Here is a 23,513-nt window from a genome sequence, read left to right as displayed (position 1 = left end):
GCGCCCCCCTAGTGCCCCCCATCTCAGGAAACGGCGCGAATGAGGCTCGGAAGTGACCCTTCTTCCCTTTCTCTCCTCCAAACGCGAGAGCCAAAGATTAGCGCCTGCCCTGGAGGGGTCGGAGGCCGCGAAGATGCGCGGATCGCACGGAAAGAGGGGCCGGGGTTGGGGGGGTGGGGAGCCGAACCTACCGCTGAGGCCTTGCCCTGGGCGGCGGAGAGAACGGGATTCACCGGTACCCGCTCCCGAAGCCCGATCCAGGGCAGCAGGAATTTCAGGGAAGTGCAGCTGGAGCCGGTGCTGCGGGGCGACGGGTACCGAGGGAGGCGCATCGGACGAGCGTTGCTGGGGCCGAGGTGATGCGGGCAGAAGGCAGGCGGAGTAGGGAGGCGCCCTTGGAGACGCGGCCGGCCGCGGGGCGTAGGACTCCAGGGCGCTTTCCCTCAGGGCCAGCCTGGACTTCCTCTCGTACCCCCTCCCATCCCAACCCCCTGCCTGCAACCCCGGGCGTCCTCCTAAGTACCCCCGTCGCGAAGGTCGCACACACCCCCATCCCTTCCAGAAGGCTGAACCATTCTGAACGCGGTGTGGACGCAGGCACTAGGAGGACTCTTCCTGGCGCGCGGGGTCAGAGGGCAGCCGCAGTGGACGCAGGGCAACGAATCCTAGGGTTCCTCGGCCACGTGCTGAGGCTGTGGGCTTGGGGCTGTAAAAGGCCCCCGATCTAGAGGTCAGCTCGGGAGGGGAGACTCGGGAGCCGCGGGGCCAGGCTCTAGGATCTCCGTCCTTGGTGGCTTCTCTCCTCTGGCCCGGGAGGAGCCTGCTACTCAGCGCGCCCACTGCAGTACAGTGACCTGGAACTTGCCTCCCTCCCCGGCGTCTGGAGGGCAGGCCTTCGGCCACCTCGTCGGCTGCAAGCGCCCCTGACCTTTTCCAGGGACCCCCTTTGAAGGTCAGAAGTTCGATGGCGTTGGAGGCGCGGTAGCTCCCCCGGTGGGCGGGACAGGGTGCGCAGACCCCGTCTTGGCTCCCGCCTGCCCCAGCGTCCCGCGGAACCCACAGCCGTGGTCTTACTCGAAACCATCCAGCCAAGGGAGCTTCGGAGTTGGTGGCCCCCTACCAAACAAATGCCCGGCGCACGAAGGAACTAGCCCTTTTCTTTGGGGTCTCGGATCCGGGAGCGCTTTCCTGTTTCCAGCCGTGCGCGCAGAGGGTCGGGCCGGCGCGCGAGCGGCGCGGGTAGGCAGTGCCGAAACGCAAGGCACCACCCGGCCCGCTTCTGGGCGGGGAATCCCGCACCCGTTTGCGCGGACAGCGGTGGTCCTCCGCTTTCCGGGAGAAGGGGCTCCAGGAGGGGACGAACTGCCCGCTGGGCCCCGCCGCCCTCGCACAGGCCGCGCCCCGAGTGCGTTCAGGCACCTTCCTGGCTTCAGGGAGAATTTAAGGCTTCCCATTACCCCCACGATTTCCGATCCTCAATTATGGACCCGGGAGAATTCCTTCTGAGCTTGAAAGGGATTATCCGGATCGCAGAAACATGGCTAAGTGGAAGTGGGAGAAAGTCGACAAGTTAACAGGAACAGGAAGGTTCCTGAAACCAAAGTTCCCGGATTTTACAGGAAACGGTCCTGGAGATGTCGATACCCGGTCTGCACAGTGGGCGCTGGTGAGACAGGTTCGCATCGTGTCGTGTGAGATGTAGCATACCGGGGCGTTTGAAGATTCGCACATGGGGGATTGTGGGGTCCTGTCTGGGACCACAGTCTGCCCCAGCAAACGTCCAAGCGGGCATTGTATCACCCCCACCCACAATATATTCATTCAAAACGCGCACACACGCATCGCGCGGTGACGGGCCTGGACTCGCGGCACAGCAGCAATAAAGTACTTGGGCGCAGACCTCGGGGTTTCCCCAGGGAGGAAGCCTAGAGCTGTCTGCGTGGAATGGGGAAGGAGGGACCCCTGAGCCTAGCTAAGGTGGTCCCAGGGCACTCCCCACCGAAGGGAAAATCCTGGGGCCCAGGAGACACTTGGGACGGCACCCACAGGATAGAAGCTCTCTGTAAACTGGGAAAAGCACTAACCCCGCGCTAACTGCAAGGTCAGCCAGCGGCCGCCGGCGGGAACACCCAGTGCGTATTCCTTGCTCAACGGCTCCTGGGGGGCAGGGAGTCCCTCCTCGTCTATGTTTTGAGAGCCGAGCGCGTCGCCCAGAGCACAGAGACGGGCTCGCATGGGCAACGAAAGACCCCACCGTCGCGGGCATCACCCAGAAACAGTCCTCCTGGCCCGGAAGGAGTGGGCAGAGTCTGGAATGCGTGGAGGCTGGGGGCCCGGAAGAGGGCAGGTGGGACACCTCGAGTCCAAGAAACTTCTACAGGGCTTGCCGGGGGCCTGCTTGTGGGGCGCCACCAGTCCCCACCCGTCCTGCTTCCAGAGCTTAGGCGCACTCCGAGGCTCACGAGCACGCCTCTGCACGCCGGAGCCCCCCCCCCCCCCAACACCTCTTAGAAATTTTCCATTAGGAAACTGATCTGGAAGAAATTGAGGCCCGGAGAGGAAGGGGGAGGGGCCCCGCCGACCCACATCTGCTTGGATTTTCCGCTTCAGATGCTCCGCAACTGTTTCTCCTCCAGGCCGCGCCCGGCCCCTACCTGCGGCCCATCCCCCGCGGAAACCGACTTTCGCGTGAGATCAAGGCGGAAACGCGCAGACGTTCCACCAGGGATGGGCTGCTGCGAGGGCAGAAGGGGATCAAAGACTTTGTCCTTAAGGAGGCGGGGAGGCGAGGACTCCTTGCAGGCCTCGCACTCGATTTGGAGGAGGGAGTTGAAATCTCTGAAGCGGTGCTTAGGGAGAACGCCAACCGCCCTACAAGCTTAGCCAGCAGAAAACGCTGGACGACCGAGGTGTGAACCGCTTCGGTTTATAAAGCCTTTGTCTACCCAGGCGATTAGCACGATGCTGTTACTCCAGAAAATCCAGCTCGGGTTCGTCTTCACATATATAACTATTTCATGGCTGCCAGGTGTTTTTGGTCTGAGCTATCCAAAAAACGTACTTCGATTTTTCACTCCTTTCCCTGTGGAAGACCAATGGAGATGTCAGCAACTTTTCCTGGGCTCATTGCTCCTCCCAGAGAGGATCGGACAACAATTACAATGTTACTCCCCGTCGTATAAAAGTAATTCCAGGTATCCAGAGCAATTTCATAATGTTATTCATTCTTCGAGAAGCCCAGTCAGTAACTCACTCTGCTCGCTCATTCCCAAGTAGTGAAAAGAGAGGTTTCCTTTTGTTTTGTTTTGCTTTTAATACGTTATTTCACTGGTAGCTTACCCCGTAGGAGAAAAGTGTTTGCTTTGGAGTTGGTCGGCTTCTTTCTGATTATCTGATTATGTCTCAGTAACTAGGACAGATCCGCCCTCCTGCACGGGGTCCTGGGGTCCCTTGGTGCTCCAGTGTTTGGTCCTCCGCAGGGTGTCTGTCCTAAGTGGCTCTCCAGGGTGGGAGGGGGGAGGGAAGGAGGCACCACCCAGCGAGGGGATTATTCCCATCTCCCAGTCGCCTATCCCCGCCTGCTCAAGGCTGATTCTGCCTCCTGGAAATCCTCAAAGAGCGCGGTCCTTCTTGGACTTGGTTCTTGGATTGCGTGCTAGAGGGGACCTCCTATTCAAGGAAAAGAGTAGCTGCTGCCTGCTTCTCTCCTTCCACAAGGCGAAGGCATTTAGAGATCAAAATCGGTGCCACTAGTAATTATAGTGATTAGCACAGTCCCCAGCGAGGGCCGCGGAGAGCCACTGAAGGCGCGGTCAGGCTTGGAGACACGGCCACACGCTTCTTCTGATTTTACCCGGGGGTGGGGGTGGGATGGTGAGGGGGCAGCCCTTGCCTCTGCATTCCTTCCCTGTCTCCCAGACCTAGCCCCGATTTCTCCCTCGTCTCTGAGAAGGTGCCCGGCGCTTTGGCACCTCCGCGGTGCAGACAGACATCCCGTGTCCTGGGGAGAGCGCGAGGGTCCTGTGGGAGCGCACGGCGCTCAGCGACCTAAGAATCCCGGCCGAAGGAGAGGGGCGCTAAATGTCCAGCCCTGGCCTCCCACCCTTCCACGGCCCAGCGGCACGAAGCCTCCGAAGCAAACTCCCAGCGTGCTCTCACCCCGGCTTAACAGAAACGTCGCCTCAAAATCCTGGTTCGAGGAGAGGCGGCCTATCGACTCCCGGGCAAAACCTCGCTTTTCGCCTCCAGCGAGCCCGCGATCGTGTCTGGAAACCCTTGTGCTGGAGTTTTACCAGTCCGGTGTAAGCTGAAATTCCTCAGTGGCTATACCAGTTACAGACCGCCTTGAAATCCGAAAACCAATTAGTTCATTAACGACAGCGCTGAAACCTCCTTTCAAAAACATCAACCAAAACTTTTCCTTTAAAAAAAAAACAAAAACCGAATCTCCCCACCGGAGACCATTTTTGCACATCAAAGAAAGCACAGTTGTTTTCCCCTAGCACGTAGTAATAGTAATCGCCAACCTTTAACGTAAGCCTGACTATAAGGATCTTAAAATACTTTGAGGACACAAAGTCGTTTTATTAATATTTAATTAACATAAGGGACTATTTGCACAGCGAAGCGAACATGGAGGGAAACCGCCCTGATTTAAACAAATCTGTAGGAAGAGGTACGCTCGTTCATTCGTGGTTTAGTAAAGTTACACAAGGCCAGCGGGTGGGCGGGCAGGCAGAACCCGCTCCCTCTAGCCTGGCCTGAGCGCGCGCGGCCGCCCCACCCGGGGCGTGATCGTCTTCCTGCTTCACGCAGATTTTTATTCTTTTTTCTTTCGTTTTAAGGGCTAGCATGGAAGGCGAGTTTCCTGAGAGGTGTGTGTGTCCGGGAACACACTCTTCCATCCTAGGAGAAGGTGGTGACGCCCAAAGCAGAGAGCTATCTCGCGTCTGAGGTTTCGGACGCTAAAGCCGGACTTCAGACAGGCTGGGGGGGGTGGGCACCCGGTAGGGGACCAAGCCCTATCTCGCAGGGCACGCAGGCGGTGGCGGGGGCCCCCTGGCCGGCCTTCTCTTTCCTGGGAGGAAATCTGGTTTTGGAAGTTGCTGTTCCCCTCAGAGCCACAGGCCGAGCTTCAGGCATGCCTGTCGCCAGAGGTCATCTGAATTCCGCAGAAGGGACTCGGGATTCCTACTGTGGGTGCGGGCCCGGAAAGAGATCCTTGCGGCCGGACTTTGCGATGGGGTTCCCGCCCTTTGCGGGCTCAGAACCTCGGGACCGCCCGCGTGGTTAGAAACCCGGGCGTGGGCAGGTTGGCAGAAGGGGGCGCAATGCGCACGGCCGCAGGAGAGGCTGAGTCAACGCGGAGGGGACAGGGCTCTGGAAACAGTGGCAGGCCCGCGCGCACGGGGAGGTGGTGTCAGTACGCTTGGGCAGGGGGGTGGGGGCGCAAAGCACGAGGAAGACCTGGAGCAAACGTGAGCGCGGCGCTCACCGCGGGGGCGCAGGCTACAACCGGGCAGGGCCCGCGTTTGCAAGGAGGGAAGCCTGTGCGGAGCTGGAGCGCGTGAGGCTGTGCGCGCTAGGAGGTGTGCGGGCCGCTCACAGGCGTGCGTGAGGGATGCGGGCGTTGTCCCGCGCGTGCCCGCCTGTCATCCTCCCCGCACTCTGTCTGACCTTCTCCCCAGGTCCTTTCGTCGTGGAAAGGAGGGACCTGGGGTCCGCGTGAGGTCTGGGGAGAGAGTGAGAGCCGGCGCGTGTTGATGGATGGAAGTCTCGTGGAAACGGAGAGGCCAGTACTTTTCATCTCGGCTTCGCCAAAGATCCCTGAGCCGTCCCCGGTTCGCGCGCTCGTCCGCAGCCCGGATCCGGAGTCGGGTTCTCAGGCTGGCGGTTCCGCCATCTGGGAGGGAGATCCGGCGTGGTACCCTGATTGAGGAGGGAGGTGCGACTCCCCTGCGCCGTCCCTCGCCCCTTCTTAACTGCCCCAAGACAGAATTCCTTTTAGTTGCCAGAACAAATACCCAGGAGGAGGAGCACGTTTTCGCATAAATGGGGACTTTTTCACGTAACACTTTTTCTCAGTTCAGGAGTATTTTCCCTGGCAAAAGTATCGGTTAGCTGATAAACTACAGGGTGAATTCAAACTGCGGTTTAGGACTTTTTTTGGCCCCAACTCCAGCACTGTGTTCGTTTTATAGAGGGCAGAAACAAACAAACAAAAAATCTTGGTTATACCACCAATGTTCTTTTCGACCAAAGGGTTGCAGACAAAGACATTATTTAATCTGACTACGGAATTCTCAGTTTTTATCTCCGAGAAGCTTTTGAACCAGGCGAGCCCTCGGGCACCCGGCGGCTTTTCAAGTTCAAGGGCACTTTGTTGTCGCTTTCCCCCTGACAGCTGGGGCGTTAGGGTGTGAGTGTGCGCAGTGGCTGCGTGGAGTTGTGCAAATGCTACTCCACTCCAAAGATCGAAGCTAATTACACTTTTCTTCCAGTGGTGTGAGACTTAGTTTCAATCTTGCATTTCATTATGGAGAGTTCCCACCGATTGCTAAGCCTTGAGCTGGCATGAGGGGGCGAGGAGAGTTTATTGCGAAATCTTAACTTTTGAATAAATACAAGCAGGCGTGGGGAGAGAAATGCGCGGTGGTGAACGCAGTCGATGGAGCGTGGTCTGGCGACCTGGCGAAACAACAGGCGCCAGGTTACACGTCTTTCGGGGGCTCTCAGCACGTTCTAGACCAAAAGTGATAGCCGAAAACACTTGGTGAACGCCTTAAATATCCGCAGTGAGCACTGCAAAGCTCCTATATGAATCTGCTTTACTTCCTGGAGAGTTGAGGACCAGGGAGGGAAAAAGCCCAGCTCCCTGACTCCCGGTGCACAAATAATTTTAGTGTTTATTGATGTCTACTTAAAGTAATTGACCAGAAAATACCTCCCTGTCTAAGCCACATAAAGAGTGCTCCATTGAAAGCTAATTGACCTATTTATGTTTCAGTTCAGTTTGATGTCTCCATCGTTCTTTTTTGCAGAAGCTGTCAACTCTGACAAAGGAAGGAAACTGGAAGCTAGGGAAGCTGCACCTGCAGAAAGTGCTGGAATTCCCAGGCCAACCCCACCCCACTGTCCTTTACCTGTACTTGGATCTTTCTTACTTAGTCGTTTGAGATTCAGCAGTTACTTGGATTTTCCTAAGTAAAATCCAGAAAGGGAAATTTGTGCTCATTAACATGCACAAATATTTAAATTTCTGAGTGGCTTGGATTGAGTCAAGAGGAAAGGATTCTTCCTGCCATGGCCGCAGAAAGTTGTCAGTAAAAACTGAAAACTTTCAGCAGAAGATAGAAAGGCAATAATTTAGAGATACAGAGAAAATCCCTCGCTAGAAAAAAAGAAAAAAATGCTCCAAGTAAAAGTTAGGAAATTTATTTTGTGTACAAAAATCCTTTGAACCTTGTTTGACAGTAAATGTATTTTGTTAGTTATGTGGGTAGATCTGAATTTCTCCAAGACCCTTTGCACTTGTGAATCTGAGATTCATTCTCAGCAAAGATGAGTAATGGATCTTTGAGGAATCTACGCTTTAAAGTTGATGTTCCCTGTTGGTCATGGAAGCAGCTTCGCTTTCGATACTTTATGAGGTTGGTTGTCAAGGGAACCTTGGGTAAAATTTCTCAGGAGTGTCTCTGAAAACATTATTCATAATTAAAAAGTGATGCATAGAAATCACCAGAAAAATTATGGCAAGTTATGTTCGAACATGTTTTTTGACCATGTGGAATAAATAAAATCATTAAGGTCTGGTTGGGTAAGACTGTCTCCCTGACTTCCTTTGACTGTGCCAGGAGGATCTGAGAGAGCATCATGGATGTGAGAGCAACCTGTGGAGTATGAGCTGAAGGGGACCTCCATTTTCTCTAGATATTTCCTGTATTGAAATACAAATTATAATTCCATCCTTTTAAAGACTCCTACAAAGTGTAGTCCAAGAGGTGTGTAAAGTAGCACTAAAGGGGTATCCTTTTGTTTTTAGACTGGCGACTCGTTTCTTACATGATAGTATACATGTTTCCATGCCATGCTCCCAAATCATCTCACCCTCTCCCTCTCCCACAGAGTCCAAAAGTCCATTCTATACATCTGTGTCTCTTTTGCTGTCTCACATACAGGGTTATCATTACCATCTTTCTAAATTCCATATATATGTGTTAGTATACTGTATTGGTGTTTTTCTTTCTGGCTTACTTCACTCTGTAAATAGGCTCCAGTTTCATCGACCTCATTAGAACTGATGCAAATGTATTCTTTTTAATGGCTGAGTAATACTCCATTGTGTATATGTACCACAGCTTTCTTATCCATTCATCTGCTGATGGACATCTAGGTTGTTTCCATGTCCTGGCTATTATAAACAGTCCTGGCTGCGATGAACATTGGGATACATGTGTCTCTTTCAATTCTGGTTTCCTTGGTGTGTATGCCCAGCAGTGGGATTGCTGGGTCATAAGGCAGATCCATTTGCAATTTTTTAAGGAATCTCCACACTGTTCTCCATAGTGGCTGTACTAGTTTACATTCCCACCAACAGTGTAGGAGGGCTCCCTTTTCTCCACACCCTCTCCAGCATTTATTGCTTGTAGAATTTTGAATCACAGCCATTCTGACTGGTGTGAAATGGTACCTCATTGTGGTCTTGATTTGCATTTCTCTGATAATGAGTGATGTTGAGCATCTTTTCATGTGTTTGTTAGCCATCCGTATGTCTTTTTTGGAGAAATGTCTATTTAGTTCTTTGGCCCATTTTTTGATTGGGTCGTTTATTTTTCTGGAATTGAGCTGCATAAGTTGCTTGTATATTTTTGAGATTAGTTGTTTGTCAGTTGCTTCATTTGCTATTATTTTCTCCCATTCAGAAGGCTGTCTTTTCACCTTGCTTATATTTTCCTTTGTTGTGTAGAAGCTTTTAATTTTAATTAGATCCCATTTGTTTATTTTTGCTTTTATTTCCAGTATTCTGGGAGGTGGATCATAGAGGATCCTGCTGTGATTTATGTCGGAGAGTGTTTTGCCTATGTTCTCCTCTAGGAGTTTTATAGTTTCTGGTCTTACGTTTAGATCTTTAATCCATTTTGAGTTTATTTTTGTGTGCGGTGTTAGAAAGTGATCTAGTTTCATTCTTTTACAAGTGGTTGACCAGTAAAGGGGCATCTTTAATACCTGTAGGTTTTGGGCTTTTTTTTTTTTCTTTTTTAAAAGGGGGATAAAGACGGTGAAAAATCCCATGTGATAGAGTCTGAAAGATTGAATGAACCCATTGGAACATAGACCCACAGTCAGATGATGTCCCACAGGTTGGTATCTTAGTGGTGAAATTCTCAAGACAGACTCTGTTGCTACCAAACTTGGCTCTGCAGGAAAAAGCAGTTCATTGAGGTCCAAAGGTTTGTAGGGCAGGGCTTGTCAAGGCTGTGTAGTAGCCTATACTGCTAATGTAGCTTCTGAAGGCATCGGGTTTACAGTCTGACTTATCTTGGGCTCTAGTGGACTGTGACAGTATGTCAGCTGCTAATATTTATGTGGAGAATCAGCATTTACTAGGGCAGTGGACTTATGAAATAATCCAGACAGAAGTCCTTGCACTCACTAAAAACTGCTCCCACTGAACTACTCACTAAAAGAATAGGTGCCGTTTCTAAGCCCATTCGTGTTCACCCAGATGCACCATGGCATACTTTATTAGGTCATTTTTTACCTCTTCGCAGTCAGCTAAACCAGGAGCCTGTGTGATGAGTCACCACATGTGAAGGTAGCTACAACAGATAGGTTGGCTGAATATTCCAGGCGCTGGCTATTCATAAGTAGTCTAGAGCTGGTCTCACTTAGAAGTAGCTTGTACATTACGTTTCAGAAGGAATGTCGTTCTTTGAATTGGGGAGGCCTCCCTCTCTCCTGCTTGCAAACAGGCTGTTACTCATTCAGGAGACATTCCTGGGGGGCCACAGTGTGCCAGGCACCCAGCCACGCATTCACTTGATTAGAGGCCCTGCCGTGGAGTCAGTCCATTCTGCCTGCCTGTGAGAATCTGGCCTACTAATGTGTACCAAGGACCTTAGAAATGTTTACAGCTTTAAGCTAGTATTTCTGTTTCTCGTAATTTGTCGTATGGAAATGATTTCTAATATGACAAAAAGCTTTTTTTTAAAGTTTTTCTTTAGATGAGTTCTTGCATACGGTTAAGAATGCAAGCTTTGGTGTCACGTCTAGTTTGGTTTCTCTCTAAGCCTTGGTTTTGTGATCAGTACAGTGGGGATAATAGCTGCTTCTAAGAGGGCTATGATTTTTAACTAAAATCAGGAACCATATAATTCAAACCAGTCAACCCTAAAGGAAAAAGAAAGTGAACGTGTAGTCATTCAGTCGTGTCCGGTTCTTTGCGACCCCCTGGACTGTAGCCTGCCAGGCTCCTCTGCCCATGGGATTCTCCAGGCAAGTATACTGGAGTGGGTTGCCATTTCCTTCTCTGGGGGATCTTCCCAACCCAGGGATTGAACCTGGGTCTGCTGCATTACAGGCAGATTCTTTTCCATCTGAGCCACCAGGAAAGCCCGTCTCAACCTTGAATTGGAAGGACTGGAGCTTCAACTGAAGTTCCAATGCTTTGGCCAGCTGATGGGAAAAGCCAACTCATTGGAAAAGACCCTGATGCTGGGAAAGATTGAAGGCAAAAGGAGAAGGGGGTGACAGGATGAGATGGTTAGTTAGCATCACCAACTCAATGGACATGAATTTGAGCAAACTCTGAGAGATAGTGGAGGGCAGAGGAGACCAGTGTGCTGCAGTCCCTGGAGTTACAAAGCACTGGACATGACTTAGCAACTGAACAACAGCAAAACCATATGATTCACCCATTTGAAGTGTACAGTTCAGTGGTTTTTAGTATATATCCTCATATATGTGCAATCCTCCTCACAAATAAGTTTTAGAACACTTTTATCACCTCCAAAAGAAACCCCACTAGCTATTAACTCCCAATCTTCCCACCCCTACCAGTAGCCCAAAACAACCACTAACCTACTTTCTTTCTCTGCATTTCCCTATTCTAGACTCTCACATGACTAGAATCCTATAGTATGTGGTCTTATGTGTCCAGCTTCTTCCAGTTAGCATGATGTTTTCACAGTTCATCGATGTTGTAGCATGTATCAGGACTCCATTCCTTTTTTATGGTCAAATAATATTCCATTGTATGGATATACCACATTTTCTTTTTAAAAAATATTTTAATTATTTGACTGTACCAGGTCTTTATTTTTGGCACTTGGGATCTTCAGTCATTGTTGCAGCATGTGGGGTCTGTAGTTGCGGCATCCAGAATCTATTAGTTGCAGCATCCAAACTCTCAGTTGGAGCACATGGGATCTAGTTCCCTGACCGGGGATCAAACTCAGGCCCCATGCATGGGAGCATGGAGTCTTAGCCCCTGGACTGCCCGAAAGTCCACATTTTCTTTATCTGCTCTTTGATGATCATGTGTTTTGTTTCCACCTTTTGGCTTTGATGAATAATGTTCCTCCAACTTTTATTTTGGTCCCATAAAAATTTTGAAAGTGAAAGGTGCTCAGTTGTGTCCGACTCTTTCTGACCCCGTGGACTATATAGTCCGTGGAATTCTCCAGGCCAGAATACTGGAGTGGGTAGCTTTCCCTTCTCCAGGGGATCTTCCCAACCCATGGATTGAACCCAGGCCTCCTGCATTGCAGGTGGATTCTTTACCAACTGAGCCACCAGGGAAGCCCAAGAATACTGGGGTGGGTAGCCTGTCCCTTCTCCAGCAGATCTTCTTGATCCAGGAATCGAACCAGGGTCTTCTCCATTGCAGGTGAATTCTTTACCAACTGAGCTGTGAGGGAAGCAATATTTTGTGAATTTTATAGCAAGGATAATCTGGCCTGGGTAACTCGTACATTTGAGTCTGGTGTTAAGGATAAGGCAAGATTATGGATTTCATCCTGGTATTGGTCAGTTAGCTCAGTACACATTCAAACTGTTCCAAGCCACATTTACAGGTTTCATCTGTACCCTTATGTCCAGCAGACTAGTTTATAATGAATGGGCTTGTTCACCAGAAAGATAAGACTCTAAGCTCATCTCTGCTCTTGCCTGGGAAATCCCATGGTCAGGCTACAGTGCGTGGGACTGCCAAAAAATTGGACATGGCTGAGTGACTAAACAACAGCTAGTCAGAAAACAGCCCTGTGGTTGGTAGCACTGATTGTGGTGACTTAACAGAGGTCCTGAGATTTGACTTTTGGCATTTTCCCTTTAGAAATTGTATCTCCTGGATGTTGGGAATATTCTAGGTCTTGATCTGGGTGATGGTTACATGAGATTCATGTGAAAAATTCACCAAGCTGCTTACTTAAAACTTGTATATAATATTTAATTATATGAAAATTACTCTCTAATTAAAGAAAATAAGTATAACCCGGCAGAAATTATAATCAGATCACCCTTTTAACTCGACCATCCCAACTACTTCTGCCTTTCTGGCTGTTTCTAAATGACCACAGAGACAGGCCACACAGCTGGTAAGGGACAGAGCTGGGGTTTAATCCAGCTCTTACTCGGTGTGTAGTGTGACTTTCACTGGGAACTCTTCCAGTGCCTAGGATCTGCCTGAACCATGTGGCGAATGAGTCCTGGGGCTGCTCTAGGGGCTCAGGTCTCCTGGACCTGGGGTGCATGCTCTGTCCATCCTGTGCCCCTCTTTACCCCTCGCTCCCAGCATTGTACTGGTCGTGTAGTAGATGGCCAGTACATATGTGTTGAGTCAGTGTTACCAGAGCAGAGTTCTTGCCAAAGGCCAAGCAGACTGCCCACTTGGCAGTTGCTGGAAAAACCAAGGCAGGAAACTCAATTCCTATTTTTTCCCCATGGCAACACCAATGGCTGTTGGTCTGTCACAAGCGCATGGAAAGTTCCCACTGGAGATATCAGAGCTCTCTGGCAGGACCCGTAGGTGTTAATTTTAGCTTTCAATGACTGATGCCCTTGTATAATTTAATGGGTCAGGAGGAGCATGAGCGAAAGCCAAGATTACTCACTCAGAGAGCTTTTCCTTTCCTGTCGAGCACTTGCTGAGTTATTCAGTTTGTAAAGGACTTGCCACTTATTCATTTATTTGGAGAGAGTTTCCGCTGTTTTGAGTCTAGCCTGATAACTATAAATGATTCCTTAAATCTATTAGCAATCTATCCTATCAATCAGATTTTCTTTCTGAGTTTATGCATTAAACATGAGTTCAACTCACAGCGTCAAATGCTAAAAGGCTATAGATATAATCATAAAATAAAATGCTCACATTTCCCTACATACCCTGAGTTGAAATATACGTAGGTTGAATGTCAATTACTTGGAACGAGGAAGTGAATATCCACAGGGGTTTCTGTGTCTACCCCATTTTACTACTTGAGTCCTGGTAGGAAATGAGGACTTGGCATATTGAGGAAAGAGGCTTGTGCTTCTGGAGAAATAATATCTCAGCTGCCAATTGCAGCTGCCCTGGGGTCACTGGGGATAGGACTCTCTAGCTGAGCACAGATTCATGCATTTGACTTTGTGCATCGTCTACTCCCACACTGTATGTAACCCATCTCCCTGGGCCTCAGGTGCATCAGCTGTTGGAGGAGCTTTCTGAGCTTTTGCCTGGTGGTGGTCCCTGCTGGTCCACAGAACAGCTTCAGCGGACTGTGTTCTTCGCTTGTTCAGTGGGCTTTGTCGAATTCCTTGAATATTTTATTGATCCCTCCCTAATTAATATTAGAAAGTCGGTAGAAAATGGTGAAAGAGGATCATAGACTTCGTAATGCAATGTAATAGAAATGGAAAGGAATTATTAGATGCTGTGAAAGTGTGGGTCTTTAAATTCAACCGAAAGAAATAAAACTGACCAACTGTGGACCCAATCATGAAGGACAAGAATGATAATAGAGAACATGGATAAGGTGTTAAAATATAATAGTATAAATACATCTGAGGTAAGCAAACAGGTTAACAGGGGGAAAGCTCTCTCTGTGTAAAAGTATTTGACTATACTATCTATAAAAGAAAGCAGGATAGAATTAGGATACGTCATGTTGTGAACCTCTGATGAAATTATGGATTTCACCAAAGGCTGCCTCATCATCAATGGCCAATAGAAGGCATTGTCTTTGGTTTTCATTAGTTTTACTGATTTGCCTAGAAATACGTTGTTTTGTTGTAGTTATTTATCATGCTCGACTCTGTGCTTTGATGTCTCTTGTCATTTTAGAAAATTCTCAGTAGTCTTGTCTTCAAATATCACTTCTCTTTATCCCCTCCATCATCTTGTCCCCACTCCAGTAATACCTATGTTAGATCTTGACAGTGAGCTCCACATGTTTCATATGCATGTTTTTGCGTTGTTCATGCTTGCAATTTGGGCCAGTGTTCAGACTAAATCTGGTTTCCCTTTCTCTCAGGGTATAGACCTGAGGTCTCAATTGAAAGCTTTTTATCAATCCTGAGCCTTAGAAAGCCTCAAGGCTCCTCCTCTCTGGCAGGCCTGGGGTTCTAATTTTTTGCATCTCTAGCAGCATGGCTTGCATTAGTTTCCTAGCATTGCTGTAACCAATACCGCAAACTTGGTGGCTTAAAAACAATAGAAATTTATTCCCCCGCAGTTCTGGAGATCAGGAATCGAGGTGTCATGAGGGCCATGCTTCCTCTGAAAGCTCTCAGGAAGATTCCTTCTATGCCTCCTCCATCTTCTGGTGCCCCCAAGCCTCCCTGCATTGGTAGCTGGAGCACTCTGATCTCTGGCTCCATTCTCCCAGGGTCTCTTGCCGTGTGTCTCTGTGTTCTCCTCTCTTCCTGTAAGGAGGCCAGTCATGGAATTTAGGGCCCGCTCTGAATCAGAATGGGCTTCTCTAGTGGCTCGGGAAGTAAAGAATCTGCCTGCAGTGCCGGAGACCTGGGTTCGATCCTTGGGTCAGGAAGATCCCCTGGAGAAGGGAATGGCTACTCACTCCAGTATTCTTGCCTGGGGAATCCCATGGACAGAGGAGCCTGGTGGTCTGTAGTCCATGGGGTCACAAAGAGTCGGACACAATTGAGCGACTAACACTACACTGAATCAGGATGATTTCATCTCAAGATAAACTAACTACTTACGTGTCCAGGTAAGGTTACTCACTGAAATTCTTGGAATTTGGGAGTACACTGCTTACTGCTCTGATTCTGCTGCTCACATATATCTCTTTTTTCCCCTGCTGATTTTTTTTCTACCTATCATGTTAGAGGCCACGTCATGTTAGAATGCTAGGGGGAAAAAAAAAAAGCCAGTAACATGATGTTAGAGGACAGTGTCAATGATAAGACAAGAATGGAACATAGAACAAAACCAGAAAGCAGAGCAAACAAAGAAAAGGAAGAGATCTTGGCCAGATCAGAGAGTGGGTCTGACTGACAGTTCTAAGCTGTTTGGAAGGACATGCGGGCAGCTGGGCTTCCATGTGGGGTGGTTGAGAAGCTATTCAGTTTTTTCTCTGGGGGCCCGGCTGTGAGTATCTATAATCGTTTCGTGTGTGTGTGTATTAGTCGCTCAGCTGTGTTTGACTCTTTGCGACTCCATAGGCTGTAGCCCACCAAGCCCTTCTGTCCGTGGGATTCTCCAGGCAAGAACTGGAGTGGGTTGCCATTCCCTCCTCCGGGGGATCTTTCCAACCCAGGGATTGAACCCAGGTCCCCCATACTGTGGGCAGATTCTTTACCAGCTGAACTACCAGGGAAGCCCAAGAATACTGGAGTGGGTAGCCTAACCCTTCTCCCAGGGATCTTCCCAACTCAGGAATCAACCCGGGGTGTCCTGCATTGCAGGTGGATCCTTTACCAGCTGAGCTACCAGGGAAGGCCCATAATTGTTTTAACTGGGGCCATTTAGTTTCTTTTTGGTCAAATCCTCCCATTTCTTGTCTGGGGAAAGTGCACCTCATTCCAGTTTTCTGGGAACTTAAGTGGGAGAGACAGCTATTCAACATATAAGATGTTCACTTAATTCTTCTATTTTCCATCCAGGTTTCTGCTCCCACCTTCTGCTCTGCCTGCTTTGCCTGAGTCTGGGGACTCCACAAATGGAAGATTTGGAGACAAAAGTATTTAGAAAAGAAGTGTACTCGAAAAAGATCTGTTAAGAATCTCCACGGGCTAAAAGGATTAAATCATCAAAAAATATATGCATGTATCTAAAGGTAAAAAAATGCTCAAAATTACCAAGGTTACTGAGATTACAGTTGGTCTGTGCATGGCAGAAAAATAGCAAATTTATCACGATTGTCGTATCCACAAGGGTCCTGACAAATCTCCAAGCAGCAGCATTGCAGAAGTCTGGGAGAAAGTTGTTTTTGCTAGGGAGCTAGTAACTTACCGGAAAGGGTCAAGATTTCTTTTATTTCCCTGACCCTGTTTTGTTTGTTTCTCTCAGGTACAATGTGCTTTTCCCTTTTTGACTATGAGATGAGGTGTGTATGATTACCCAAAGTGAGATGCTGTTTCACTTCTACAGTTCCACCTGGTGGTCAGGTTTCTGGTCCTGAGGCACATATTTAACCATGTGAGTTTGTTTTACTAATTTTTTAGACTCAGTATTTATCCATTTGATGTTTCATTTAGTTCAGTTGCTCAGTTGTGTCCAACTCTTTGCGACCCCATGGACTGCAGCATGCCAGGCCTCCCTGTACATCACTAACTCCCGGAGTTTACTCAAACTCATGTCCATTGAGTCAGTGATGCCATCCAACCATCTCATCCTCTGTCATCCCCTTCTCCTCCCACCTTCAATCTTTCCCAGCATCAGGGTCTTTTCCAAGGAGTCAGTTCTTCGCATCAGGTGGCCAAAGTATTGGAGTTTCAGCTTCAGCATCAGTCCTTCCAATGAATATTCAGGACTGATCTCCTTTAGGATTGACTGGTTTGATCTCCTTGCTGTCCAAGGGACTCTCAAGAGTCTTCTCCAACACCACAGTTCAAAAGCATCAATTCTTTGGCGCTCAGCTTTCTTTATAGTCCAACTCTCACATCCATATAGGACTAGTAGTACAAAAACCGTAGCTTTGACTAGACGAACCTTTGTAAGCAATGTCTCTGCTTTTTAATATACTGTCTGGGTTGGTTTAATTTTATTTGATTAGTAGTTTTATCTACATAGGTACCAAAGAGGTGAATGATAATAATAATACACTCCTTGTATATGGTTAACAAAACTAGAGTCATATGATACTAAGACCCAAGAGTTAACTTTGCCTGTACATTTCCTACTCATACATGTCTAAGAGTTTATTATTAAAAGTTCATCTACTGAGAATAGGAATGAAGAACCAGCCATTCATCTCTGCTTTGTTTTGCTTGCAGTTCCTGTATCTGTAGGGACATCTCTTTTTCAAGTTAGTCAATGCCTCATCTGCTTGTGATTCTGTGAAGTGACTGGGATCAGCTGGGTGGTTCTTCTGCTCTCTAGGACTGCAGTCCTTTGGGGGCTCAGCTGGGCTGGGACAACCGAGATGGCTCACTCAGCTGTGATAGGATCTTCTGGGCAGGACTTTCTCTGGGGAAGTTCCTTGGGGTTGAGAAGGCATGAGAGGCTCTCATTTTTGAGAACCAGGCTTGTGGAAGGGGACAGGAGGGAGGCAAAGCAAGAAGCCAGCTCCAAAGTGTTGGGTGGCAGGGACGTCTAGACAGCTGGGCTGGCTGCAATGCTGGAGAGCAGAGCCTTTCTTTCTTTCTTTCTCCATTAAGGCCCAGGGCCCCCTTCTCTCTCCTCTGGCTTCTTCATGGGCTCTTTTCGGCAGGTGGCTACACTTCTATGAGGCAGCTCAAGGCTCCCAAAGCATAAAAGCAAAATCTGCCACGATTTCTGAAGGCTCCTGCCATATTCTATTGGTTAAGACAGTCACAGGCCAACACACAGATTCAGGAAGAGGGGAGATAAATATCTCTTGGTATGGAGAATGCCAAACAACTTGGAGTCATCTTTATTCTTCCACACTAAACAAAATCTGTGTTAGTTGCCACGGACTGCAATAACAAATGACCAGAAACTTGGTGGCTTGAAACAACAAAAATTTATTTTCTCATAGTTCTGAAGGACAGAATCCAAAATCAAGGTGTGGGCAGAGCTGCATTCCCTCCGCAGGCTCTAGAGAGGGCTCTTTCCTTGCTCCGTCCAGCTTCAGATGGCTCAAGGCATCCCTTGGCTTGTGGCTGAATCATTCTAGGCTCTGCCTCTGTCTTCACACAGCCTTCCTGGCATCTGTATCACTGCTTGTGTGTGTGTGTGTGTGTGCGCGCGTGTGCATGTGCTCAGCTGGGTCTGACTCGTTGTGATCCCACAGACTGTAGCCCATCACGCTCCTCTGTCCATGGGATTTTCCAGGCATGCATACTGGAGTGGGTTGCCATTTCCTCCCCCAGGGGATCTCCTCTACCCAGGGATCAAACTTGCATCCCCTGCATCTCCTATATTTCAGATAGACTCTGTGCCACTGAGCCACCTGGTACCCTTCCCTTCACTCTCTTTCTCCTTTTTCCTTGTAAGGACACTTAGCAATTGAATTTAGCACCCATCTCAAATTCAGGATATCCTTCAAGATTCTTAACTTGACTGCATTTGCAGAGACCCCATTTCCAAATAAGGTCACGTTCACAGGTATTGAGGTTGAGGACTTGAATGAATCTTTGAGGGACACAGTTCAATCCATTCTGCAAACATGAGTCTTTTTAATTATCCTACTTGGAATATATTGTACTTTCTGGTGATGTGGCTACATGTTTTAAACAGTTCTGGAAAATGTAGTCATTATATTTAAAAATATTATATTTTCCTCCTGGGTTCCCAGTCATGTATGTACTAGTCCAGGGGCATTTTTTTTTTTTTTCTGTAAAAGGCCATTGAGTAAATATTTTAGGCTTTGGAGGCCATATGATCTTTGTCTCCAATACACAGCTCCATTGTATTGTGAAAAAAGCCATAGGCAACACACAATCAAATTTGTGTGGTGGTGCCATTAAAACTTTATTAAAAGCAGATGGCCCACTGGATTCGACACATGGGCTGTAGTGTGCCAAGCTCTGTGCTAGGTTTTGTTCTTTTCCTATCTCTTTTATACTTTTTCATATCTTTATCCCTCTCTCTCTGCTGTATTCTAGAAAGGTTATTCAGATATATTTTCCATTTCATGAATTCTCTCTTTAACAGTGTGATCTACTGTTTAACACACCCACTGAGTTTAGTTTTTTATCCAACAGTTATGTTGTTAATTTGAAAAGTTCTGTGTGTTTTTATCCGATTCTACCAACTGATATCTAATGTTTTCCTGTTGTTTATTCATAAATTATAAGTGTATCCTTTCTTTAGATGTTTTATTTTTCACAATTCTGCATGCTGTTGCTACAATAGAAACATCTATAGTTCTTGGTGACCTACAGCTGTTGTTTCTTGTTTCTGCTAGCTTTTGTTCATAGTGACTTGCCTTCGCAAATATTTGTTGATTTTGTTTGTGCTGAATTTTAATTTGTAGGATTCCTGCAAACTAACCTGAGAAGCCTTCCTGCCAAAGAGGATCTACGCCTGCTTTTACCAAACAGATGGGGAAGTTCACCTTGGAATTATTCAAAGTTTTTTTTGGGGTGAGAATCTCAGATTTGGGTCCCTCTCTGGGGCTTCCCAGGTGATTCAGTGGTAACGAATCTGCCTGCCAATGCAGGAGATGCTGGTTTGATCTTTGGGTTGGGAAGATCCCCTGGAGAAGGAGATGGCAACCTCCTTCAGTATTCTTGTCTGGAAGATCCCATGGACAGAGGAGCCTGGCGGGCTACCGTTCATGGGGTCGCAAAGAGCGGGACCTGACCAAGTACACACACACACACCCACACACACACACCCACACACACACATCCACACACACACACACAGCCTACCTCAGGACAGCTCCACCCAGTCCCTGTTGCCGTGGTTCAGGCCAGTTTCCACCACTCAGATTCCTGGTTACGCCAGCCCTGTCTCCCTCCTGGCCTTCCTGCCAGCTCCTGCCCATTCCTGTCCTCGCTCTTGGTGACTCCTGCCCAGCTTCTGGTCACAGAAGACTGGAGACCCCCAGTCCCCTCTCGTCTCCCCGGCCCCCTCTTAGATTCCGCCTTCCTTTGTGTGTCCGTCTGTCTATTTCGTGAGTAGATCTCGTGAAGCAGGTCAGCCCCAAGGCGCCTTCTTGCTCAGGGTGTGGAGATTGCTCTTTTGTGGAACTTACCTTAACAAGGAATATACGCCTTGGTAATGTGTTGGGTGTCACCTTAGGTGGGAAAGCAGGGACTTACACCCCAGGCTGCTCAGAGATGGAAGAGCCTCGGTCCCTACCCCACAGGTGACCCTGAGGGTGGAACAGCTCCGTGGACACAAGGTAGGCACTTCATACATTCAGGTGTGAAATTCGAGTCACAGGGACCTCCTCCAGGATTCAGCCTTGCATTTGATTCTTCACCTTCCCCTCAATCGTGGCTCCCTGTCGACCCAGTGGATTATCCTGCATGGCCACCATAACCCTTGCTCTGAGAAAATGCTAGGATAAATGTGTACGTGTACCCTGCTTAATAGTCCCCACCAGGGGACTCCCCTGGAGGTCCAATGGCTAAGACTCTGAGCTCCCAATGCAGGGAGCCTAGGTTCAGTCCCTAGTCAGGGAACTAGATCCCACATGCTGCAACTAAGACCTAGTATAGCCAAATAAAAAAACCGTATGGCCCTTCTTAGCGATACCAGTGTGGCTTTTGGTTCTTTTAATTTGTTCAGGCCACGTGGCATGTGGGGTCTTAGTTTTCCAACGATGGATCAAACCTGCAGCCACTACATTGGAAGGGCAGAATCTTAACCACTGGACCGTCAGGGAAGTCCTGTGGTATCAGTTTTGACCAGGGGCAATCCAAAGAAAAGTGAAAGTGAAAGTCACTCAGTTGTGTCCGATTCTTTGCGACCCCACAGACTCTGCAGTCCATGGAATTCTCCAGGCTGGAATACTGGAGTTACTGGGTAGTCTTTCCCTTCTCCAGGGGATCTTCCCAACCCAGGGATTGAACCCAGATCTCCCGCGTTGCAGGCAGATTGTTTATCAGTTGAGCCACAAGGGAAGCCCAAAGGAAGGAAGCTCTAATTGTAGAATTTGGGACTTTGACAGAGTTGTTTTGCAAGGTCAGAAGGGAGAGTTATTGGGGGACCTTTTTGGCTCCCCTGAAATCACATTAAGTATTCATTCAGTGGCCACTTGCTTAATCGACAGTAGGGATGGCTGCATGTGGAGACAGGCCTGTCATTATTCCTGGCTCTATTAACATGAACAGCTGAAAGAATATGATGCAAAAATCCCCTTACATAGAACCCCCCACTGAAAAAACAACCAACTTACTATGTGCTCATATTTATTTAAATCTCTGAACAGAGCTGTTCTCTGCTGAGTTATAATGAGGAGTGAGTTTTCCGAGGGTGTGATTTATGAGCCTCTCACAGATGGGTTTTAAATGGGGGGACTGACAGTTCCACTCCAGCTATGGCAGGGCTGGGGTCTTTCAGGCCCAGAGGAGCTGAAATGAGCTGGTGGGAGGCAAGGGAGGGGTGGTGCATGGGCGGATCCCCTCGCCAAGGGCCAGGGGCGGGCAGCCAGCCCTGGCTCTTGCGCTTGTGAGCTCCTCTACCCGGCGATGCTGGATTATTCCGTTTTGTTTCTCTCGAGGAAGAAATAACACAGGTTGACATGAAGATTGAAAGTGGGGTCTCTCTTGTGCCCCAGATGGCCCCAGAAATGGAACCATTCACACTTCTTTTGTGCTCACGCTTCTTTTCCCTAGAACTGTTTGGTGATAAGGTTAGCATTTCATTGGATTTTTAAAATTTCTTTCTCTTTATTGTGTATTCCAACCAGAAGCAGGAGGATGCTGATTCCCTTTAGGATGGACTGGTTGGATCTCCTTGCAGTCCAAGGGACTCTCAAGAATCTTCTTCAACACCACAGCTCAAAAGCATCAATTCTTCGGGCGATTGGAAAATGCCACCCGCCTCAAGATATGTTGACATCTTAGTCCCTTGAACCTGTGAGTGAGACCTTGTTTGATAAAAGGACTTTGCAGGTGTAAGTTGGGCATCTTGAGAGGAGACCGTCATCCTGGATCATCCAGTTCAGTTCAGTTCAGTTGCTCAGTTGTGTCCAACTCTTTGCAACCCCATGGACTGCAGCACGCCAGGCCCCCGTGTCCATCACCAACTCCCAGAGTTTACCCAAACTCATGTCCATCAAGTCGGTGATGCCATCCAACCACCTCATCCTCTGTCGTCCCCTTCTCCCGCCTTCAATCTTTCCCAGCATCAGGGTCTTTTCCAAGGAGTCAGTTCTTCACATCAGGTGGCCAAAGTATTGAGTTTTAGCTTCAACATCAGTCCTTCCAATGAATATTCAGGACTGATCTCCTTGAGGATTGACTGGTTTGATCTCCTTGCTGTCCAAGGGACTCTCAAGAGTCTTCTCCAGCACCACAGTTCAAAAACATCAATTCTTCGGCACTCAGCTTTCTTTACAGTCCAACTCACATCCATACATGACTACTAGAAAAACCATAGCCTTGACTAGACAGACCTTTGCTGGCAAAGTAATGTCTCTGCTTTTTAATATGCTGTCTAGGTTAGTCATAACTTTCCTTCCAAGGAGTAAGCATCTTTTCATTTCATGGCTGCAGTCACCATCTGCAGTGATCATCCAGGGGGGCCCTAAATGCCATCACGAGGGTCCTTAAGGGACAGAGGCAGAGGGGGCAGGCAGATGCACAGAGGGAGCAACGATGGGAAGATGGGGGCAGAGACGGAAGGATGCGTCCACAAGCCAAGGAGGCCAAGGAGGGCCGGTCCACCCCAGAGGCTCGAAGAGGAGAGGAGAGCTTCTCCCCCGGGATCCTAGGAGGGAGCACACCCCTGCCAGGGCCTTGACCTCTGACCTCTGTCCTCCAGAACTATGTGTGAATAAATTTTGGTTGTTTGAAGCCATTCAGTGTGTGGTCCTTTGTTACATCCTAGGAAATGGGTATAGATGACTATGCCTCAAACACCCAGTTCCAGGAAACAGACGAGATCGGGATATAAACAAACACCTACCCAGTTTGTTCTAAGTTGTTTTCATTGTTGTTTAGTCACTAAGTCGTGTCCCACTCTTTTTGACCCCATGGACTGTAGCCCGCCAGGCTCCTCTGTCCATGGGGATTTTCCAGGCAAGAGAACTGGAGTGGGTTGCCATTTCCTCCTCTGGGGATCTTCCCCAGCCAGGGATCAAACCCAGGTCAAACTGGGTAGGTGTAGTTTATATCCCAGGGTACAGCTCTTCACTGCTGTGCTGAGGGGTGCCGATTTGCTGGGGCAAGGCTTGTCCAGGTGCCCCAGAAAACACAGCCTGCAGCAAAAC

The 23,513-nt window shown here is 48.6% G+C and overlaps 2 long non-coding RNA genes across 4 annotated transcripts; both read left to right on the top strand.

Moving 5' to 3' along the window:
* The first annotated feature begins 563 nt into the window (after nucleotides 1-563).
* LOC138427868 (uncharacterized) lies at nucleotides 564-23,102 on the top strand. Of its 3 annotated transcripts, none has more exons than XR_011252205.1 (6): nucleotides 564-952; nucleotides 16,105-16,277; nucleotides 16,511-16,639; nucleotides 19,602-19,710; nucleotides 20,375-20,477; nucleotides 21,990-23,102. It is a non-coding gene; the product is annotated as an uncharacterized lncRNA (long non-coding RNA). The 3 variants fall into 3 exon arrangements; XR_011252206.1 differs by lacking the exon at nucleotides 564-952 and adding an exon at nucleotides 12,340-15,209 and having other exon boundaries at nucleotides 21,990-23,101; XR_011252207.1 differs by lacking the exon at nucleotides 20,375-20,477 and having other exon boundaries at nucleotides 596-952.
* Nucleotides 5,363-8,465, top strand: LOC138427889 (uncharacterized). Its single transcript, XR_011252222.1, has 3 exons — nucleotides 5,363-5,588; nucleotides 5,688-5,944; nucleotides 7,041-8,465. It is a non-coding gene; the product is annotated as an uncharacterized lncRNA (long non-coding RNA).
* Nucleotides 23,103-23,513: the final 411 nt, after the last annotated feature.

Source organism: Ovis canadensis, chromosome 1 (genome assembly GCF_042477335.2).
Source record: "Ovis canadensis isolate MfBH-ARS-UI-01 breed Bighorn chromosome 1, ARS-UI_OviCan_v2, whole genome shotgun sequence".
Classification (NCBI taxonomy): domain Eukaryota; kingdom Metazoa; phylum Chordata; class Mammalia; order Artiodactyla; family Bovidae; genus Ovis; species Ovis canadensis.
The sequence above is the reverse complement of the archived record's forward strand: the minus strand, read 5'-3'. Positions and strand labels throughout refer to the sequence as shown.